We start from the raw sequence: 18,157 nt of genomic DNA, 5'->3' as shown, positions 1-18,157 counted from the left end.
GGGCTAAATTAAAGAGATTTTGCAGCTCTAGGATTTATCCTAGCATTTAATACTAACATATATTGTGGCACCAATAATAGTATTTTCTCACTTTATTTAAAAGCATCACAGCAGGGACTTCCCTGTTGGCCCAGTGGCTAAGATTCTGCACTCCCAATGCAGAGGGCCTGGGTTCAATCCTTGGTCAAGGAAGTAGATCCCACATGCTACAGATAAGAGTTTGCATGCCCCAACTAACGTGGTGCAGTCTAATAAATAAATATTTATAAGAAATCACAGTGAACAGATAACAGCTCAATATCCTTTGGTTCCACAGTGACCATGAGTTTCCATTGAAATGCAGTTTAGATTTGGTTGTTGTAGGTGAGTCTTTAAGTTGTGTCTGACTCTTTGTGGTCCCATGGACTATAGCCTGCCAGGCTCCTCTGTCCATGAGATTTTCCAGGCAAGAATGCTGGACTGGGTTGCCATTTCCTCCTCCAGAAGATCTTCCTGAAACAGGGATAAACCCGGGTCTTCTGTGTCTCCTGCATTGCAGATAGATTGTTTACCTACTGAGCCATCAGGGAAGCCCAATAAAATCTTTAGGGCCTCAAGTTTTTCTGCCATTGTTTAGGGATGTCCCTTGTTTTCACAGTCTAAGATAGTGGCCACTAGAGAAGGAAGGGACAAGAAGGGGCGCAGTCTAGGAGAGAGCCGATTATCCTGGGAGCTGACACAAGATGCTTCCAGTGACATACCTGAGATGGTTAATTTTATGTGTCAACTTGACTGGGCCATCGAGTGCCCAAATATTTTGTCAAACATTATTTGGACAAGTCTGTGAGAGTGCTTTTTCATGAGATTTGCATTTAAATAGGAAGACTGAATAAAGCAGATTGCCCTCCCTAATGTGAGCGGGCCCCTCTCAATCAGTTGAAGGCCTGAATGGAGCAAAAAGTCTGACTTTTCTATGGAAACTCCTCCTGCCTGGCTGCACTGAGCTGGGACATTAGTTTTTCCTGCTTTTAGAGTAGAAGAGAAATGTTGGCTCTTTCTGAGTGTCACGCCTGCTGACTTTCAGATAGGAACAACACCCCTAGCTTTCCTGAGTCTTCAGCTTGCACATGACAGATCTTGGGACTTATCAGCCAACATAATCACATGAGGCAATTTTTTTTTATAATAAAGCTATCTCTCTATCTGCCTCTATTGCTCTGTTTTCTGAAAACTGACTAATACAATGCTATTTCCTGGAACTTAGGACCAAAGGAGAGACGTATATGGGATGAAACATGTGGGGTAAAAGTAGGATACTCTGCTACAGGAGGGAAACTCAGACTGTTCAGGGCAATTGTGAGTAAGCAGTGATGTTGGCCCGGTCTTTTTTATTTGGGGAAATGATCAAGAGTGTTGCCAAATCAGCAAGTCAAGTTCTCCATTTATCAGATTGGAAGGCAGTGTCTTCCTCTGTCCCACCAGATGGGAATTTTAGGAAGATATTAATCATATCCAGATGCCTTTGCTTTTTTTTTTTTTTTTTTAGTTCTACCAGTTTATTGCTACCAACCCATCTCCCTCCACCCTCATACATACAGGCTCAGTCTTGTAACCCCATGGACCACAGCCTGCCAGGCTCCTCTGTCCATGAACTTTTCCAGGCAAGAATACTGGAGTGGGTTGCCATTTCCTTCTCCACAGATTCCTTTACTTTTAATGTCTATCCAGAATATGTTAGATACAAATACTTCTACAGATGGAAAAGTCTGATGCACTTGTGTGTTTATATGAATGTGTGTGTTTATAAAACCTGGAAATATTTATAGGTTATTTGTCTGTCTTAATGCTTGAAATGAAAATCAGTGTTAGTTACAGCAAGTAATACACTCACAGATTGTAGGCAGGTTTTTTCTTCCTTACACCAAGTAAAGTTTTTTAAGAGTGAAGGATGTCAAAGGAAGGTTTTGACAATGGTGCCAAATTATTTTACTCAGTTCCTAGATTGGGGATTTTCAAGCCATTTCATTGGTGAGGGACCACCGTTACACCATAGTGTCATCCAATTATTAGAGGTCTAGTCCTTGATTTTAGAAGTGGTTATTCAAGTTCTTAGAAACACTGCGAATTAGCTTGCAACTCTTCTCAAGCTCTGCACAAGGACCAGTTGTATATAGTTCCTGATGGTTGTTGCTCAAGGTCATCTCTTGCCTCTGGTTCTTTCCATCTGTGGGAAGAATATGGGATTATGGGATCTCAGTTTGGTTTGCTGTTATTCTTTGCTCCTATCATAAGACCATCAGAACAATCAATAAGTGGAAAGTAGTTTTAATTAACTGGTTACCAAACTGAAAGAAAAATTTGTTTGGCATCAGGACCAGTTGTATAATTTGCAGGACCAAGTGCAAAATGAAAATTTGGGGGCCCTTGTTTCAAAAATTATTAATAGTCTCAAGATGGTGACAGTAGAGCACCAATGTGTGGGGGCCTTCTGAGCATCTGAACAGGTGGCACGTCTATGATGCTGGCCCTGATTAGCATCGTATGTTCAGCACGTTAGCGTCCTTTAGTCCTTGAAGTCCCCACCAAACTCTCACTTCATACCCTCATCCCATGTCCTTGCCTCTTCTCTTACTTCTGAAATCTTTACTTTTGTATAATATTATGGGACCTACCTGATAAGAAAGCATTAATTGGATTTAACGTAGCTTTTTTTCCCTCTTTTATTCCTGAATATCAGAGCTCACAGACACTTCCCTATTTTCTGATCCTAACATGATGCGGTACCTTAGGCAGCTTCATCATCATGGATACACAAGTAGTGAACATACGTGGTGCTGTTTGTAGGGAATTGAATCCTACCAAAGAAACTAAGAATATTCTTCAAAGGCCCTTGACATTTAATATGGAAAAATGGCCTATAAGAATCAAATCATTCACATGTAATGAAGAGTAAGTTAATTACCTGGGGAGATGAAATGTACCTGGGTCATGAAAAATTTAAGAGGCAAATTAGAGGCAGATATTATAATCAAAGTAGCTTCTGATTGTCTTATTTCCTATGCTACTGTGTTAGGGCTTTCCAGAGAAACAGTGTATATACTCATGCAATTATGAAGGCAGGCAAATTACAATATCTTCGTGGCATGTCTGTAAACTGTAGACTCAGAGAGTTGACAGAGTATATTCCAGTCTGAGTCTGAAGGTCTGAGAACCAGGAGAGCCAGTGGTGGTATTACTGTCCAAGGCCAGCATATTTGAGACCTAGGAGGAGCTGATGTCCCAATTTGATAACTTTTAGGCAGAAAGAATCTCTTACTTGGGTAGAGGGTCAACCTTTTTGTTCTATTCATGCTTTCAACTGATTGAGTAAGGCCCACCAACTTAGGGAGAGCAATCTGCTTTACTAAGTCTATGGGTTTACTTATTACCCTTTAAAAAAATAATTTTATTTGTTTATTTATTATTTTTGACTTTTCTCTAGTTGTGGTGAACAGGAGATACTCTCTGGTTGTAGAGCGTGGGCTTCTCATTGCTCGGGCTTCCTTTTGCCATGGCTCCTCTTGTTGTGGAGCATGGGCTCTAGGGTGCATGCGCTTCAGCAGTTGCAGTGCGTGAGCTCTGCAGTTGCAGGTCCTGGTTTCCAGAGCACAGGCTCAGTAGCTGTGGAGCATGGGCTTAGTTACATGACAGCATGTGAGACCTTCCTGGATCAGAGATTGAATCCATGCCTCCTGCATTGGCAGGTGGATTCTTTACCCCTGGACCACCAAGGAAGCCCTGTCAGTTTAAATGTTATTACCCTCACCCCCAAACACCCCCCACAGATGCACCCAGAATAATGATTCACCAACTATCAGGGCTTCCTGTGACTCAGTCAAGCTGGCACAGAAAGCTAACCATCACAAATACCCTGTCATCACAAGCTCTATATTCAAATTCCTAGCTTCACACTTCATACAGAGAGCTGGCTACTGTTTGTCATATTTTTTCAATTCTACCACTTGCCACAACTGAAGATTTAATTAGAACAAGGTCAATGAGAAAATTAGAAAAAGGTAAATTCTTGCATCAACAGTTTACTGAATGCTTGCTTTGTGCGGCAAGCTTGGGCTGTGGAAATGACTAAGAATAGTTGGTTAGTCCAAATAGGCATTGTGGAGAAGCAATTTTATTTAAAAGGGTTTCACTTGAGAACTTCCTCCTTTACTTTTTATCCCTCTTACCAGGGATGTGCTTTTCTTTTCCCCTGTGATTGTACTTTTAAATGTTGCTGTTGCTGTTGCTGCTTCTAAGTCGCTTCAGTCGTGCCTGACTCCTAGTGACCCCATGGACTGCAGCCTACCAGGCTCCTCCACCCATGGGATTTTCCAGGCAAGAGTACTGGAGTGGGACTTTTAAATGTTGGAACCCTACAATTGTCTTGCCACCACTGTGTGGAGTATGGTTAGGTTATGTAGGAAGGAGAGAATGAGGAGTGAGTGGAATCACCCAAAGAGGACTAGAAAGTAGCGATGGCTAGTGGCATCAGTCTCCGTGGGGTAACAAGAATGGGAAGGAGCAAGCAGAGGGAAAAATAAGAAAATCTTTGATGGAGCAGAGAGAGCGAGACTGACAGAAAGAAGGTCAGGAAGCCAAGACAGGTGGTCACTTTTGGTTCTATGTTCTTTCTTTTTTTTTTAAATGGATTTTTAAAATTTAATTTTAATTGGAGGATAATTGCTTTATGATGCAGTGTTGGGTTCTACTTTACAACAACATGAATCATCTATATGTATGCATATGTATACATGTATCCCCTCCCTCTTGAGCCTCTGTCCCACCCCTTCTCATCCCACCCTTCTAGGTCATCACAGATCAGTTCTACCTTCTTTTTTTTAAAAATTATTTTTTATTGGAATATAGTTGCTTTACTTTGTGTTGATTTCTGCTGTACCACATCATGAATCAGACATATATCTGCTCTCTTGTGAGCCTTCCTACCACCTCCCCATTCCACCTGTCTCGGTCATCACAGAGCACAGAGCTGAACAGCCTGTGCTCTACAACAGCCTCAGATGCTCACGCTACAAGGAGAAAAGAAACGAGAAGAGAGGTGATGAGGTGAGAGAGAAGGAAGAGCTGTCATCGTTGAATTCTTTGAGAAAAACTGTCAAGAGGTTTGAGGCCTCAAGATACAATGGCATCTGTGAGCCAGAGCAAGCTTGAACTCAGAGGAAGATCTGATTAATTAATTAGATGTCGCTGCCATATTCATTGTTACTTTGCGCATTTGTTCATGCTGCTCTCTCTGCCTGGGGTGCCTTCTCTCTCTGCCATTCCCTGCTTAACTCTTATTAATGATTAGGTCTCTACCTCACTGATATGGTATTTCTGCTCAAATGTCTCCTTGGACCCCTGGAGACTGGGTTTGGTGCCATTCCCTTGGCTTCTCATCTTACCCCCTTTTAGAACTTATCATACGGATGGAAATAGCATCCTGACCTGCCTGTTTTTCTGAATGAGCTGGGAGCTCCTTGAGGACAGTAGCTGTGTCTCATTTAAAGCTGTATCTCCAGAATGTTTTTTAGGGCTTGGCACCTGGTGGGAATTTAATGGATATTTGATAGCTGAAGGAAGGAAGGAAAGGTTGAATGAAGACCCTATTCCTGCTCTCTCACTGGCATTTAAGACACTGTTTGGTGTGAAGCATGAGGAAAGGTGAGGTAGAAATGGTGGTGAAACAGAGGAATTGGACGCCGTTCCTGGCCTTTGAGAGCCTGCAGCCTGGATAACACCTGAGACTCACAGTGTAATACAAGTAACATAATACAGTACGACAGAGCAAGATAGGAGATTAGAGGTGCTCAATTTACTAAATAAATATACAGAGTGCCCAATTAAATTTGAATTCAAGATAAACAACAAGTAATATGTATAAGTCTCATGAAACATTTGGGACGTACTAATACTAAACGTTGGGCTTCCCTGGTGGCTCAGTGGTAAAGAATCCACCTGTCAATAATGCAGGAGACATGAGTTCCATTCCTGGGTTGGGAAGGCCCTCTGGAGGAGGGAGAGAAATGGCCACTCCAGTATTGTTGCCTGAAAAATCCCATGGGCAGAGGAACCTGGAGGACTACTGTACCTGGGGTTGCAAAGAGTCAGACAGGACTTAGCAACTGAACAGCACCACCACTAAACATTGTTGCTGATTAACACTAAAATTTGACTGGACCTCATGTATTTTATCCACTTTATGAGAAAGGAATGTGGCTTATAAAGGATTAGTTTTGTATTTTTATGGGGGGAATGCAAGGGAGTATATTCGAGAAAGAGAGAAAATTCAGGAAAGATTTTCTAGAAAAGATACCAACTGAGTTGAATTGCCAAAGATGCAAGCCAAAATGTGAGGGAACGCAGTTCCCACAGAGACATCTCAGGGGAAAAGACAGGGGAGGTTCAGGACAGGCTGGAATCTGGTTTTGCCAGTGTGAGAAGTGTGAGAAACCCAGCTAGATGGTTGAGTAGAGCTGGGTGACTCCACATGAGTCAAAGTCTCAGTCTTCTGAGCACTCCCGCCCCCTTCATCTCGGCCAAAGATTGTGAGGAGACACAATGGAGCCCGGGTGAAAGTTCCAACCTTACCCAGATGAGCAGGGTTGGGCATTAGTCTCTCTTTCTAAAGAATGAAGAAGAAACACCAGGAGCATTTTGCAAGGGTCATGAATTGCTCAACCATTTGCATTTTTTTCAAACACTGGTGTCAAAACAGCATTTCTAGCAAGGAAGAAGTGAACACTAATAATGACTTATCAAAACAAGAAGAATGACGTGGGAAAAACTAACAATACAAACAACTTCAATGGAATTTGTAATGTTAGGTCTCCCCAATTTTTTATTAAAATATTTATTTATAATAGCATTATATAATAAATATAGTAATAATGCTATATGACAAATATATAATGAAACAGACAAAAATAGCTTATTTATGAAGTTGGAAAGAGGTAGAAATACAATATTTCTATAATCTTTGGGAAGTTTGCTTTTGGCCTTACCCTGAGGTATGCAGAATTTCCTTGACTAGGGATTGAACTCATGCCCCCTGCATTGGAAGTATAGAGTCTTAACCACCGGATCACCAAGGAAGTCTTATTTTTATAATCTTATTGAATACTTACTATGCTCCAGGTAACAACCTATGTAATTTCCCTTAATCTTGACAATAATACTATTGTCTATATAAGTTCATGGGCTTCTCAGCTGGCTCAGTGGTGAAGAATCCACCTGCTGATGCAGGAGATCTAAGAGGCATGGGTTCAATCCCCGGGTCAGGAAGATCCCCTGGAGGAGGAAATGGCAACCCATTTTAGTATTCTTGCCTGAAAAATCCCATGGATAGAGTAACCCAGTGGGCCATACTCCCCAGGGTCTCTATGGTCAAGAGTTGGACATGGTTGAATGACTGAGCATGCACATATGCCCATATAAGTAAATACAATACTGTAACAAGTTGTCACGCAAATCTTGCTAAGGTTCATAAGGTTTATTTGCTTATCTATGATCATTCAACTAGCAATTAATTATTTTGGAATTCAATCTGATTTGAATCCAGCATCTACATTGTTTCCACTACATCACACTTAGAGTGTTAATCACTCAGTCATGTCCAGCTCTTTGCTGGGAGTTGTAGCCCACCAGGCTCCTCTGTCTATGGAGTTTTCTCCATGCATGTCTACTGGAGTGGGTAGCCATTCTCTTCTCTGGGAAATGTTCCCCATCCAGGAATCAAACCCAGGCCTCCCATATTTCAGGCAGATTCTTTACTGTCTGAGTCACCAGGGAAGCCCTCTATCACACTTAAAGACTCATATATAAATAATTACTGGACCCTTATGACATAATCAGTGTTGGAACAAAAAGGAGAGAGCATCTAATTCTGTCTTGTAGACAGCAAGGATCATTTTGCAGGGGGAGTATGCTTGAGCAGTGATGGGCAAGATTATTTCACCTTCTAATGAGATTAATAACAGGAAATGTATGAAGAATATTCACAAGTAAAAGAAGCATTAATAATTTTTAAAACAGATATGGAAGTTCATTCTAAACACCTCTCATGTTTCTGTAATCTATTAAGTGCGCCACATTGATGAAACACACTTAAATTCTCATACTTGTTCCCTTTTTAGGTAAAACACCCACTAATATCATTAGTCATAGTCATTAAATGGTCATTATTTATAATCTTCAGCTACTTTTATGATTATAGTTTGGTACCAATTTTGTTAGAAACACTATACTTTCACATAGAAATGTTTTCAATGTCTTTACAATTCTATAACCTACATGAATAGTTATATAATTGAGTTGACTGAATTCCTCCCACATAATTATTTCAGTTATATAAAATTTTACTTACATAACTGGAATGATATTATAGTTGTAAAATATTCAATTCTGTAACTATGTAGGATTGAAATAAGTAAAAAAAAAGATCTGGTATTTTAGCAACCTATTCCCTGGAGAATGTCTGAACAGTCTTATTCTTATATTTAAAAAAAAATACAACTGTAGTAATAAAACTTGAAAACAAATGCATTTCAATTTTTTTATCTCTAGACATTAATTAAACTTTCCTTTAAAATATCAGAGTGTTAGTCTTGAATATACTCTTGTGAGATGGGCTAATATTGCTGTTTCAATTTAAATCTGGCTTCCACATCCTCCCTCCAGGAAGTCCTTTCAACAAATCTTAACTCATTTTGGTTAAACTTTTTGTCTGTTGCCTTAGAAGCTTTGCAAATTTTTTTTTCCTGGGTGTAGAAGAAGCTATTCAAAAATGCCCAGAGCACTGCTCTTTACTTAGTGAGCTTACACACCCATATTTGACAGACAGATTTTCTAATAATAACTGTTCAGAAACCATAAGAAGATAATTCTGACCTTGGCTAGAAAATTTGCAAGGAAGGTAACTTGTTTGGATGTGTCCTTAGGGAGCCATATAAATTTGAAGTTGATACTTATTAAAGGATAAATTTTCTATGATGATAAAATTATGACTTTCATAAAATATAAAATGAACATGTATCAAATATTTTAACTCAGGAATTAATGAGAGACCAATAGATTCTTCAACCAGTTCAAAAGCGAAGTACACATTTATAGTTGGATAAAGAATGTGAAGTGAATTTATAAATAGATGCAAAACTGGTAAAACTGGTTAATATTCACAGGAGTGCAGTTTGCATTTTTATGGACAGAAATTACTTGCATTACAGGCACTTTTCTCTAAGTTAACTTCTATATCTAAAAAGATCTGAAATAGCCCAGTTAGTGGAAAACAAAAGTGTAGATAATCCAGATGGATGAGCTGGACAGGACACTTTAGTAAATTTCAAAATCTAACATTTTTTGTCTCATATTTTTTTTTAATTTAAAAGGTGCTTTTGGTGTATCTGACATCTTTGTATTTATAAATAATTCAAGATTCAGAAATAGCTAGTGAATAAAGTTGATTAATGGGGGCTAAAGATTCACATAGGACTTCTCAGGTGGTTCAGAGGGTAGAGAATCTGCCTGCAATGTGGGAGACCTGGGTTCGATCCCTGGGTTGGGAAGATCCCCTGGAAGAGGGCATGGCTACCTACTCCAGTATCCTTACCTGTAGAATCCCCAAGGACAGTGGAGCCTGGCAGGCTACCGTCTATATGTGGTCACAAAGAGTCACACACGACTGAATGACTAAGCAGCAATGAAGATTCACACGCAGAATTTGGTACTGAAATTCATTTCGGATAATAACATGAAAATAAGCATTCTTCTGAGGGTCTGGTATCAACTAATTATACTTTCAAATGCAAACTGAAATATCATTCTGTTTTCTGTACATGGTTCATGAGTTTCAACATAAGCATGATGAATGATTTGGATCAGTTATCTGGCTACCGCAGGCTCTCTGCCACTCACAGATCCACCTCTATAATAGTAACCAGTGAATAAGAACAATAAAAGTAAAAACTATGACAGCCAAGTCTTACTGATACATGTACCAGACACTGTGTTTTATCTCTAATTTTTCTTAAGCTGTTTTACCTGTAACTTTTAAATTTAAATTTTTATAACACCACATTCAGTGGGTATAATTATACTTGTTTCATGGAATAGCAATTCATGCCATCCTTACTCTGTCTTTCTCTTCAGTAAGGAAAAAAAAATTTCAGCAAACACGTTTCGTCGAATCATTTGCATTATTTTATTTCAAAGGCAGTATGGCTCAGCAAACCAAGCAACAGTCCTTTTCTGGCTCTGGCTTCAACAACTTGGCTTCCTTCTCCTCAGTTTTAAGCAATGGGTAGCACTGTATAATTGCTGATGTTTAATCTCTGTGCAGTGCTTTCAGAAATCTCTCAAGGTATAAAAACCTCAATTAGTCCTCTTTTTATGAGTGGAGAGTCCTAGAAAGGACTTGAATGCTTTACCTTAACAGACAGATTTCAGGTCTGGAACTGCGGACTTTGAACCATCTCGGGAGAAAACATTTGAATGAGTAATGTGATGAAATTACAAAGCAAACATTGTTTGGGGAACTGAGATACTATCTGGACTGCCCACATTGGAAAGATAATTTATGTTCACACTTATCTTCTTCCCATTCCTTCCTCTTCTTTTTTCTTCTTTGTCTCTCTTCTCTTTACTGGCTTTGCATGACTCAAGAGTCACTTAGTACCTGACTACACACACACAAAGAAATATGCTGAATTTGCCTTTCTCTTTTGCATACACTGAGGAATTCATTTTAGTGTATGTCACCTTTATTTTACAGGTGACTCGTGTTGTCTTAAACTCTATCTTGCCCTTCATTTCAATTTCCCTGCTTTGCATTGTGGTATAAGGAAAGCAAGAAGGTGTCACTACAGCAAGGGCTTCCTTGGTGGCTCAGAGGGTGTAGAATCTGCCTGCAACGTGGGAGACATGCGTTCGATTCCTGAGTTGGGAGGATCCCCTGGAGGAGGGCATGGCAACCCACTCCAGTATTCTTGCGTGGAGACGCGCCACAAAAAGTCGGACACAGCTGAGCAACGAGCACACATAGGAAGAGCACCCTCTAAATAAAGACGACTTCCCCCAGGCCTGAGTGGACTTTCTCCACCCCATCGATGGAAAGGGTTAGAATGAGGAAGCAGCATGAGTCATTACTATTGACACACCCTCAGGAAAACCCCTGTTCAACCTTCCTCCTGTTGCTCTCTCTGGCTAAGGTCCTGGGTTACAGTTTTTAGGGCGCATATTCAGGAGTTTTGTGTAAAGATGCAACATCAGTTTGCTTGTAAACAGAAAGAAGGACAGACATTAAAAACAAACAAACAAAAAAAAAAACCTTGATCAAAGAAGAGAAGAATGGATTTAATTTAAACGTTTATTAAACTGATTATTTGCAAATGGAAGTGTAGTTTCCCTCTAAGGCTGTTAGGAGGACTCCTGGGTTAGCTCACTCATGCACATCCTAAGGCCAAGTGGCTGAAGTACATGCAGCATTGTTGTAGTGGGGGAAGACACATTCAGCTCTCCAGTTTGTTTAACAGGGACATATTTAGCAAAATAAAAAGGTAATCTATGAAATAAGATAGAATATGTGGAAACCATATATCTGATAAGGGGTTAATATCCAAAATATGTAAGAAACTCATACAACTCAATAGCAAAAAAAGAGAAAAATTTTGATTGAAAAAATGGGCAAAGGAATTGAATAGATAGTTTCCCAAAGAAGATAAACAAATGGCCATCAGGTACATGAAAAGATGCTCAACATCACAAATCATCAAGGATATGCAACTCAAAACCACCATGGTATCACTTCACACATGTTAGAATGGCTGATATCAAAAGACATGACATAACAGGTGTTAGCAAGGATGTGGAGAAAAGGGAACCCCTGTGCACTGTTGGGGGGAGTGTAGACTGGTGCAGTTGCTATGGAAAACAGTGTGCCGGTTCCTCAAAATTAAAAATAGAACCATCATATGACCCATCTCTCCCACTTCTCATAATATAGTCAAAGGAAATGAAATCAGGATCTTGAAGACCTATCTACACTCCCATGTCACTGTAACATTATTCACAACAGCCAAGGTAAGGAAACAAGGGTTTGTCTACACGTGAATGGACAAAGAAGCTGTAAATACTATGTATTTCCTTTGTATATAGTATTCTTTAGCCAGAGAAGGCAGGGAATTTTGCCATTTGTGACAACATGGATGGACCTTGAAATACTGTATTATCTCACTTACATGTGGAATCTAAAAAAAAAAAATCAAACTCATGGAAACAGGGAATGGTGGTTATCAGGGGTAGCCGGTAGAGAAAATGAGAAGTTATTTGTCAAAGAATATAAACCTTCAATTGTGAGAGGAATAAGTTCTGAGGAATCTAACATAAGGCATGGTGATTACAGTTAACAGTATCATATTATATAAGGGCTCTCCTTGTGGCCCAGTGGTAAGAAATCCAACTTCTATGCAGGAGCCACAGGTTCAATCCTTGGGTCAGGAAGCTCTCTTAGAGGAGGAAGTGGCAGCCCACTCCACTATTCTTAACTGAAAACTCCCATGGACAGAGGAGCCTGGTGGGCTTCAGTCCACTAGGTTGCAGAGAGTCAGACATGACTTAGTGACTAAACAACAGCAACAACAACATTTTATATTCTAGTAAGTTGTTAAGAGAGTCCATCTTAAATGTTCTCATCATAAAAAAGAAATGGTGATAACATGAGGTAATGGAGTTGTTAACTGACCCTGCTGTGGTGATCTTTTTACAGTACAGAAATGGTGTCAAGTGAAGACATTGTACGCCTTGAATTTGAACAATCCTGTAAGTTAATTATATCTCAATAAAGTTGAAAGAAATGAGTATACAATTCAGTAATTTTCAGTAAATACACAAAGCTGTGCAACTATCACCACTATTTAATTTCAGAATGTTTTATTACTCCCCCCAAAACATTGTAGTCATTAACAATCATTTCTCCTTTTTCAATCCCTAGCAAACATTAATCTGCTTTCTGTTACTATGGATTTGCCTATTGTGGATTTTTTATATAAATGTAGTCATACCATCTGTAGCCTTTTGAATTTTTTTTTCCACTTACAAAAATAAGTTTTAAGTTTTGTCCATGTTGTTGCATGTGTCAGTTCAGTTCAGTTCAGTTCAGTCGCTCAGTCGTGTCCAACTCTTTGCGACCCCATGAATCACAGCACACCAGGCCTCCCCGTCCATCACCAACTCCTGGAGTTCACTCAGACTCACGTCCATTGAGTCAGTGATGCCATCCAGCCATCTCATCCTATGTCGTCCCCTTCTCCTCCTGCCACCAATCCCTCCCAGCATCAGAGTCTTTTCCAATGAATCAACTCCTCGCATGAGGTGGCCAAAGTACTGGAGCTTCAGCTTTAGCATCAGTCCTTCCAAAGAAATCCCAGGGCTGATCTCCTTCAGAATGGACTGGTTGGATCTCCTTGCAGTCCAAGGGACTCTCAAGAGTCTTCTCAAACACCACAGTTCAAAAGCATCAATTCTTTGGCTCTCAGCCCTCTTCACAGTCCAACTCTCACATCCATACATGACCACTGGAAAAACCATAGCCTTGACTAGATGGACCTCAGTCGGCAAAGTAATGTCTCTGTTTTTGAATATACTATCTAGGTTGGTCATAACGTTTCTTCCAAGGAGTAAGCTTCTTTTAATTTCATGGCTGCAGTCACCATCTACAGTGATTTTGGAACCCCCCAAAATAAAGTCTGACACTGTTTCCACTGTTTCCCCATCTATTTGCCATGAAGTGATGGGACTGGATGCCATTATCTTCAGTACTTCATGACAAATAATAATCCATTACATAGCTTTACCGAATTTTATCTATCCAGTAGCTGATGGACATTTGATTTGTTTTCACTTTTTAGCTATTATGAAAATGTTGCTGTGGATATTAATTTATAAATCTGAAGGGAGCATATGTGTTCAATTCTATTGGGTAGGAGTAGAAATTGATGTATACCTAGGAATTTCTGGGTCAATTTTATGCTTAACTCTGAGGAACTATTTTCCAATGTGGCTGCATCAGTTTGCATTCCTGCCAGCAATGTCTGGGGGTTTCAACTTTTTTGTATCTTTCTCAATAGTTCTTAAAAAAAAAACCCAAATTGTACTTATTTAATATATTCATCACAAGTGCTTAACCTGACACTTAATTTAAAAAACATAAATAATATGAAAATGACACTACAGAGAAAACTACAGAGTCCTGTACAGAAATCGAGGAAAGGGTAGACCACATAAGGAAAAACAATAAAAAGAAAACACAAGGACAGCTGGACATCCCAGGTCAGGACTCTTGGCTGGAGATGTGCTGTGAGTGGTTTTTTTGGAGGTTCTTCTTAAGGGCTGTGGGTGTTTTTCCCAGGCTCAGCAGCATATGTGTTCAAAGGGCTATGATGTTGGGTTCTGAGCAGACTCTGGATGGGAGAGCAGAGTGGTTCTGATGTTGTACAGGGCGGATCACTTGCCTTTCTGAATGTCCAGGCAGATGTTACCCTGAGTCTCCACGCTGGGGTGGCAGCAGGGTGTGAGGAACTTCACCATGAGAGTTTTGTAAGGGTAGCCATTGGGGAACTCCAGGGACAGCTTATACCTCAGGTCTTCATATACCTCAGTGCCAGCTGTTCCATGAACGGTCTCTACCCATTTGAAAAGGTTGTCCAATTCAAGGAAAGCAGAAATTCCTTTATTGTCAGACATTATGAAGGTCATGAGCTCCTGGAAGATTCTTAAAGAGATGAGAGTACCAGATCACCTTACCTGTCTCCTGAGAAACCTGTATGTGGATGTGGAGAAATGGACTGGTTCAAAATTGGGAAAGGAGTACGACAAGGCTGAATCTTGTCACTTTCTCAGTTAACTTCTGTGCAGAGTACATCATGCAAAATGCCAAGCTGAATGAATCATAAGCTGGAATCAAGACTACTGGAAGAAATATTAACAACCTCAGATATACAGACGATACCCCTCTAATGGCAAAAGTGAAGAGGAACTAAAGAGCCTCTTGATGAGGGTGAAAGAGGAGAGTGAAACAGCTGTCTTGAAACTTGACATTAAAAGACTACGATCATGGCATCTGGTCTCATCACTTCATGGCAAATAGGAGGGGAAATAATAGAAGCAGTGACAGATTTTATTTTCTTGTGCTCGCAAATCACTGCAGATGGTGACTGCAGTGAAATTGAAAGACACTGGCTCGTTGGAAGAAAAGAAGTGACAAACCTAGACAGTGTATTAAAAAGTAGAGACATCACTTTGCTGACAAAGATCTATATAGTGAAAGCTATGGCTTTCCCAGTACTCATGTGTGGATGGGAGAGTTGGACCATAAAGAAGGCTGAGCACCGAAAAATTGATGCTTTCGAACTGTGGTTGAAGAGGACTCTCGAGAGTCCCTTGGCCTGCAAAGAGATTAAACCAGTCAATCCTAAAGGAAATGAACTCTGGATATTCATTGCAAGGACTAATGCCGAAGCTGAAGCTCTGATACTTTGGCCACCTGATGCGAAGAGCCGACTCATTGGAAAAGACCCTGATGCTGGGACAGATTGAAGGCGAGAAAGTGGGCAGCAGAGGATGAGATAGTTAGACAGCATCACCAACTCAATGGACATAAATCTGAGCAAACTCCAGGAGACTGAAGCACTGGGAAGCCTGGTATGCTGCAGTCCATGGGGTCTCAAAGAGTCAGACATGACATAATGACTGAACAGCAACAATGAATATCACTTAAAGGAGAAAAATTTTCCTCCTTTATCTCTGAGCTCTTTTTATTGTTGAGTTGTAAGAGTTTTTTTTTTTTAAATATATTCTTGGTACAAGTCCTTTATCAGATATATGATTTACATATATTTTCCCTTTGAGGACTATCTTTTCACTTTATTGTTTTGAATCACAGAATGTTTTACTTTCTATGAAATTGAATTAATCTATTTTTACTGTTGTTGCTTGTGCTTTTAGTGTCCTATCTAAAAAACCATTGCTGAGCCCAATGTCACTTTTAAGTTAATTTTTATGTGTGGGGTTAGGTAGGGGTTTGGTTTTATTATTTTGCACCCGGTTGTTTCAGCATCATTTGTTGAAAGGATTATTGTTTATCCAGTGAATTGTTTTGCTGAAAATCAATTGACCATCAATATGAGTATTTCTGGACTCAGTTTTGCTCCATTGATCTATATGTCTATCCTATGCCAGTACCACATTGTCTAACTTACCATAACTTTGTAATAAGCTTTGAAACTGGGAATTCTAAATCTTACAACTTTATCTTTTTCAAGATTGCTTTGGGTATTTCAGTTTCCATGAATTTCCATGTAAATTTGGAAACAATTTGTCAATTTCTGCAAAAATAGGTCAGATGTGGTTTTGGTAGAAACTGAGTTGAGTCTATAGATCAGTTTGTGGAATGTTGCCATCCTATTGATAATGTCTTCTGATCCATGAATGTGGGCTACCTTTGTGTTTATTTATTTATTAATTTCTTTCAGTAATGCTTTACAGAGTTTCAGTACAAGTCTTCTGGTTAAAAATACTTATTTCTAAATATTTTGCATCTTTATACTCTTTTGAAGGGATTGTTTTCTTGAGTTCATTTTTGAATTATTTTACTTTTAATTGTTTGACACAGTTTCCTTTAGTTCATTAGAAAAACTAAAAAGTTCTTCTTAAAGTCTTTGGTTAGTAAGTCCAAATCTGGAGTTTGTCAGGGAGAATTGATGGGATACTTTCTTTCCCATGAGCTATACATTCATATTTCTTTGTGTGCTTCATTTTTTTTTAAAGTACACATTGCTTTTTGAAATAATTAATTAATTTTATTTCTTTGGCTGTACCAAGTCTTAGGGTATTTAGGAACATGGGAATTATTAGTTGCAGCCTGTAGGACCTAGTTCCCCAACCAAGGATCAAACCCAGGTACTCTGCATTGGGAGTGCAGAGTCTTAGCCACTGGACCACCAGGGAAGTCCCTTATTTTTAATTTTGTTGTTGATAACTAGATGTTTAAAATAACATGTTGTGATGACTCTGAAAATCACTCTCTTCTCTCTAGGATGTGTTTTTGTGCTGTTTTTTTGTTATTATTGTTGCTGTTTTATTTACTCATTTGTGACTTTTCTGGACCAGTTTTATAAAGTATATTCTCTGTCACGTGTGGCCATTGAAGTCTGCCTGGTTAGCTTAAAATGTCAGCGAATGAGTGGAGAGATTTCCATAAATGCTTTGAACCAATAACTCTCTCAGCTTTTGCTGATTGGCTCTGCGTGCGTGCTGGGGGTTATCTTCTACAGTCTTGCAGGCAGTTTAAAACTCTGCCTTAGCCTTTACTTTCTGCTTGTGTAGAGTGTCAAGGCAATCTGGTGATGAGATGTTAAAACCTTATCAGATCTTTTCTGTGCAAACATATAGCCCTATTCACGGTCTTAAAGATTCTAAAGAATAGGTATGAGTGTTTCAAGGTCCTTTATGAATCTCTCATTTCCCAGTTGTTCTTTTTAAGTGTTTTTGTTAGCCCAACTTAGTAACATCATCTTAGGTGCTGAAATATTCTCACTGATTTTTCTTTTCTAGCAAATTACCTAGAGATGGGGCTGTTGGCACAGAGCAGGTTCTGAGTCAGGTTAAATAAAGATAAACCCTGAGAATGGGGATTTTCAATGAGCCTCCACAGTGGTTAAAGCTGAGCCCTTATGGGGCTTTGGGGAAGTTCCAAATTCATTCTGTCCTCTCCAGTGGTTGTTAGACTGCTAGTTTGTACAACTACCATAATTGCGAGGTCTTTTGTTTTCAAGGCTACCATGGAGATGTGAAGAGGAAGATGGGATTAGGTCAACTTAAAAATGCCACAAAGCAGCTAGCTTCTCTTACCAAAATTCAGCAATTTTTCTTGATAAACACTCCTTGAAATTTTGCAATCCTTTAGTTAATTTCCAAACTCCAAGAAAAAGTTAATTTGGACAATTTTTGCCACTCCTTTTATTGCTTTTCATGAAGGAGCAGATTTTTGAAGACCCTTAATCTGTCATTCAAGAAGCACTCTTCTTTTTTAGGATGTTAAAAGATAATTTTAAAAAATGTAAAGTGTGATAGACAAATTATACAAAATAGTAAA

General features: G+C 39.4%; 1 pseudogene; it reads right to left on the bottom strand.

Annotated features, from left to right (window-relative positions):
* Window positions 1-14,335: 14,335 nt before the first annotated feature.
* LOC101117388 (ubiquitin-conjugating enzyme E2 C-like) lies at window positions 14,336-14,760 on the bottom strand (annotated as a pseudogene).
* Between the last annotated feature and the right edge of the window lie 3,397 nt (window positions 14,761-18,157).

The sequence above is a fragment of the Ovis aries genome, chromosome 1 (assembly GCF_016772045.2).
Source record: "Ovis aries strain OAR_USU_Benz2616 breed Rambouillet chromosome 1, ARS-UI_Ramb_v3.0, whole genome shotgun sequence".
Taxonomy (NCBI): domain Eukaryota; kingdom Metazoa; phylum Chordata; class Mammalia; order Artiodactyla; family Bovidae; genus Ovis; species Ovis aries.
The sequence above is the reverse complement of the archived record's forward strand: the minus strand, read 5'-3'. Positions and strand labels throughout refer to the sequence as shown.